A 5,876-nucleotide genomic window follows, 5' to 3' on the forward strand; every position below is an offset into this window, starting at 1 on the left:
CAACAATTTTATTCATCTCAACACCACCAAACAAATTTGGAAGACATGTGCTAAGTTGTACTCTAGCCCCAACAAATTACACAAGCCATATGATATTCTCCAAGGAATGTTCAACACTAAACAAGGAGAAAATATTCATGAATATTTGACTCATTTTAGAGGTCTTCTTCAAGAATGGAACCTAGCTCAGCCTACCTCCACCAATGTCTCTTCCAAGACAAGCAAAAGGAAGCCTTAGCCACTGTCATTTGCCTAGAAAACACTAAGCCATATCTCAAAGTTGCTAAAATTCAACTCCTTAGCGCCTCTACGATTCCCACCTTTGGTGATGTATGTGCCACATTACTCTGTATTCCAAACTCTTCTTCTCCTTCTCCTACTGCAGTGTCATCCGCTATGTACTCTAGGCATAAGGGAACATTAACCTATCACGGCCGAGGTTCTAGAAGAAATTATAGAAAAGGACGAGGAAGAGGTGGAAGGAATAGTTTTGTCAGGATAGATGGCAAGGAATGCAGCCATTGTGGGAAATATGGCCACACTATAGATCAGTGTTTTAAAATCAATGGCATATCGGATTGGGTTAAGGCTAATCAAGCCTCAGAAAGTGATACCAATGACCAATCTACCCCACCAAAAGAAAAGAAAACCCTTACCAATGATGAGTATGACTTATTCTAGAAAATGAAAACTTTGATGGTCTCTCCTCCAAGTTTCCCCCTCCAATGCTGCTACCACCACTGCTTCAGGTATGTTCTATGCCACTTCCTCCTCTTTATCTTGGATAATTGACTCAGGGGCCTCCGAGCATCTCATAGGTAACAAAAATCTACTCCACTCAGTTTCCCCTTATCTCTCGAATAAATTTGTTACCATAGTCGTCGATTCCCAAACTAAAGTTCTCGGGAAAGGATCCACCTCTGTTATACCATCACTTCCGCTCACAGATATTATTTTTGTTCCTACCTGTCCCTTGAATCTTTTACCTATTAGTCAGCAAACACAACATTTCAATTGCTCAATTACCATCTCACGCATTTCGTGTGTGTTTTAGGATCTTATAATGAAGCAAGTAATCAGTGGAGGCCATGAACAAGGGGGGCTCTACTACCTGGACTTGCCTCAAATAAATTTTGTCTCAACCAATGAAACTAAGACAAGTCTATGGCACAATTGGTTGGAATATCCATGCACACAACCTCTTCATATTATTTTTCCTACATTTAAGGATAGGTTAAGTTTAAATTGTGAAGTTTGTCAACTGAGCAAACACTAGAGGACCACATACTCACTTCGTTCAGAACTTAAAAGTGTTGCTTCATTTTCATTGATCCACACAGATGTATGGGGACCCTTGAGCGTCTCAAATATTTCCCGAGTCAAATACTTTATTATCTTTATTGATGATTTTGCTCGTACCACATGGCTATTTCTTTTTAAAGAGTGATCTGAAATACCATCCATATTTAAATCTTTTCATGCTATGGTTGTCACTCAATTTGGTCAGAAAATCAAAGTACTTAGGTCTTATAATGCCAAAAAATATACTTCCAGAGATCTTGACCATTTTTTTCAAGAGAATGACATTATCCATTAAACATCTTGTGCCTACACCCCCCAACAGAATGGTGTAGCAGAATGGAAGAACCATCACCTTCTTGAGGTAGCTCGTAGCTTATTGTATACCATGAAAGTCCCATACTTTTATTGGTTGTATGCCATCCTTACTACATGTTTTCTTATAAATAGGCTACCATCTTCCGTTCTCGATCATAAATCCCCATGTTCCTTATTGTTTCCACATGGTGATCCTTTTTCGCTTCCCTGGAAAGTCTTCGGTTATACATGCTTTGTTCATATTACCTCCCACAACAGAGTAAATTTGATCCAAAATTTGTCAAGTGTATCTTCTTAGGATACTCTTGCATGTAGAAGGCTTATATTTACTTGTGTCAAGGGATGTAATTTTTTTTGAAGAATCTTCATACTATTCTGATAATGCCTCTCCAGGTCTCTCTTTTGTACCAGCGTATCCTCAATCGGTTGTGCTCTGTGCTACAGAAACTATTCAACCCCCAGAAGCACTGATTGACACCACACTTGCGGAATTTATAGATGCCATCGAGGTAAGTCCATCTTCTCCTATTCCTTTTGGACCACAATATGATACTCGACCCATCACTTAAGAAAATAACCCAAAACTTGCACTAGGCCCTCTACTTCTCACCCATATCCAATTTTGTGTCTCACCATAGTTTATCTTCTTCATGTTGTCAATTTCTGGCATATATCTCCCCTATCTTTGTCCCACAATCCTATCAAGAGGCTTTGAAACATACAAGGTGGAAGGTGGCAATGGACGAAGAAATGCAGGCACTCAGTGACAATCAGACATGGGCTTTAGTTCCTCTTCCATAAGGAAATAAACATGTCAGTTGTAAGTATGTCTATACAGTTAAACATAATCTGGATGGGTCATTTGCTCGCCTTAAGGCCCGCTTCATTGCCAAAGGCTATACACAGTGTTATGGGATTGATAATGAGGAAACATTCTCTACGGTGGCCAAAATGAACTTGGTACGTATCTTATTATCTCTTGCTGCTAATTCTTCCTGGTCAGTCTATCAGCTTAATGTGAAAAATGCTTTCCTCAATGGGGATATCAAGGAAGAAACTTATATGCAACAACCACCTAGATTTGTGGTTGAGGGTGAGTTGGTATGTCAATTGAAGAAATCTATTTATGGTCTGAAACAATCTCCTCGTGCATGGTTTGATAAATTCAGCCATGCACTAATATGGGCCAGATTTCACATAGGTTTCGTAGATCACTTTGTGTTTCTCAAAGATACACCTAAAGGGAAAGTGATTTTAGCCGTATATGTTGATGAAATTATCTTTACAGGTAGTGATCTCTAGAGCATTCAGGAAACCAAGGAAAAGATATGTGAAGAATTTAAGACAAAAGATCTTGGACTACGTAAATACTTTATGGGTATTGAAGTACTACAACCCAAACATGGGATTATACTATCTCAAAGGAAGTATGTCCTTGATCTACTGGAGGAGACATGAATGATGGGGCGTAGACCAACAGAAACCCCTATGGTTTCCAATACAAAATTATCTATAGGCAGTGGAGAAGATGTGGATATCAAAACATATCAAAGACTTGTGGGAAAACTCATTTATCTCTGTTGGAAGATGGGCTCCAGCCCACACGACCAAGGAAGGCCCACAAGATGGGCCCAAGCCCATAAAAAATAGGACCCACCATGATTACAACGAGCTGACATCTTTATCCATAAGTTGGAAGATTAAGGACTCACAAAGGCAACTTTATCTTTTGGTCACGTCCTAGAAGAGTTCTAGTTTGAGTTATGATTGTCTTTTATTTATATTGAATTATTTAATTATGCTAGGACTTATCTTTAAGTGTTAAAGTTTGGTGTAATTGGGACAAAGGTAGTTTTATTATAATTGGACCCTACTACCTTCCTCTATTATAAATAGATTCTACTACCTTCTTCTATTATAAATAGAGGTTTAGGTACTCTGATTATAATAAGTTAATGAAGTCAATGAAGTATTTTTCTTTTCCAAAAATTCAACATGGTATCAGAGTAGGTTCTGTGAGTTAATGTGGTCAATCCACAAAGGTAATGTGATTCTTTTCTCTAAACCCTAAACCCTAAGTCTAGGTTCATAGTTTTTTTTTCAGTCCCTACATAGCTTGTTGTGCGTTTTTTACCTATATACTAAGATCTTAATATTGAAAATTATATATTAAAGGAAATATATTTGAGTCTACTCTCCAAGGTCAGATTTATCTACAAAGACAAATCCATATTTGAATGAGTGAAGGTCAGATTGCAAAAGAGGTTTGAGTTGTAGCGAAAGCTTCAACTTTTGAGCTATTTTTGCTATAAGAACTTGACTTTATAAGGATATATATATAAATAAATATATGTAAGTCTATTCTCTTACATATTCAACCAATTTTCAATTGGATTTATCTAGAAAGAGAAATCGATATTTGAAACAACGAAGGTCAGATTGAAAAAAAGGTTCAAGCAATAGGAGAAAGCTTCAACTTTCGAGGTATTTTATGCTATAAAGAACGAGAATTTATATAGAGAACTATATCAAAAGAAAGATCTGTAAGTCTATTTTCTTACCTACTCAACCAATTCTCTATCTGAGTTTTTATAAGAAGATATTGATATTTGAAGAGTCAATGGTCATGTTGGAATAAAAGGAGAAACAGTACATAGTTTGGCCAAATGACAGAGACCGAAATCTATTAGATTATTTATCTTTTGATAATTATATTTTATGAAGAGAAGTTATACTTGGATGAAAGGTAGTTAATTCTAGTTTTATAAGGAGATAATTTCATGTCAATTTGATCTATATTTAGAGATATATTCGCATTGGAAAAATCAAAGGTCATGCTAGTATTCTGTTGTACTGAAAAATCCGAATTTATGCCCATTGTTTTGCATCACTTTTTGCATTGATATATAAGGAAAATATCTCACTTCTCCCTAGCTTGAGGGTTTATTTATACATCTTTGTTATTTGGGCATATTGCTACATCTATGATATTGGGTTCAAGCTGGGATCACTACCATTACATCCCAGCCTGAGGGGGAAAAGTAGAAAAAGTAAAAGAAATAGATATTTTATTCCATATGTTATGGATAAGTTTATGTGACCAAAATATTCAAGAAAGGGGGAGCACAAAAGATGAAGCTTCTGCATCTAAGAAAAAATATTTATATCGGATTATGATTATTTCATGGGTCCTTCTACAAGGTTTATTAGTTTGGTTCGTGTTATATGAGTTGGAAGATGGTCATGTAATATTCAACTGCAACTATTATGTCTCTTTGAGGACATTATTATTGAAGAAAAGGTGGCATCGGTATCCTTTCTCATATCATCATTTATTTGACCCCGTCAAAAAATATCACGGTTGGGAAACCATGACGGAGGATACCCTATCAAAAAAAATCACGGTTGGGAAACCATGATGGGCCCTGTAAAACAAATATCACAGTTGGGAAACCATGATGGAGGAAATTATTATTACATCAATGTTATATCCCCCTGAATTGGCCAGATGGACCTCATGGAAGATAGCACCAACATGAGGGGGAGTGTTCAAAGATGGGAGGACTGCCATTTTATACAAAAAGATTTTATACATTATTTGTAGCAAGTTGGGAGTTCATGATGTTCTTTCACCCCCAACTTGAGGGGGAGTATTGAAAGATGGGCTTCATCCAACACAACAAAGGAAGGCCCACATATCTAAGAGTATTATAGGCCACACGACTAAGGAAGGCCCACAAGATGGGCCCAAGCCCATAAGAAGTAGGACGCACCATGATTACCATGAGTTGGCATCCTTATCACATAAGTTGGAAGATCAAGAAGGACTCACAAAAAAAACTTTATCTTACAGTCTCGTCCTAGAAGAGTTCTAGTTTGAGTTATTTTTTTTATTTATATTGAATTATTTACTTATGCTTGGACTTATCTTTAAGTGTTAGAGTTTGGGTGTAATTGGGACAAATGTAGTTTTATTCTAATTGGACTCTACTACCTTCCTCTATTATAAATAGAGGTTCATATACTCTGAGTATAATAAGTTAATGAAGTCAATGAAGTATTTCTCTTTTCCATAAATTCAACAATCTTTACGTAACAAGGCCGGATATATCATATGCAGTAAGTGTGGTGAGACAATACCTGCACAAACTACAACTTACTCATTGGCAAGCACTAGAAAGAATATTTTGATATTTGAAAGGAGCTCCAGGAAGAGGGATTCTCTATAAGAACCATGGTCACTTCAACATAGAAGGGTT

The sequence above is a fragment of the Aristolochia californica genome, unplaced genomic scaffold (genome assembly GCF_029961685.1).
Source record: "Aristolochia californica isolate CCGP_79_NKW_82.1479 unplaced genomic scaffold, dmAriCali1.0.hap1 SCAF_2, whole genome shotgun sequence".
Classification (NCBI taxonomy): domain Eukaryota; kingdom Viridiplantae; phylum Streptophyta; class Magnoliopsida; order Piperales; family Aristolochiaceae; genus Aristolochia; species Aristolochia californica.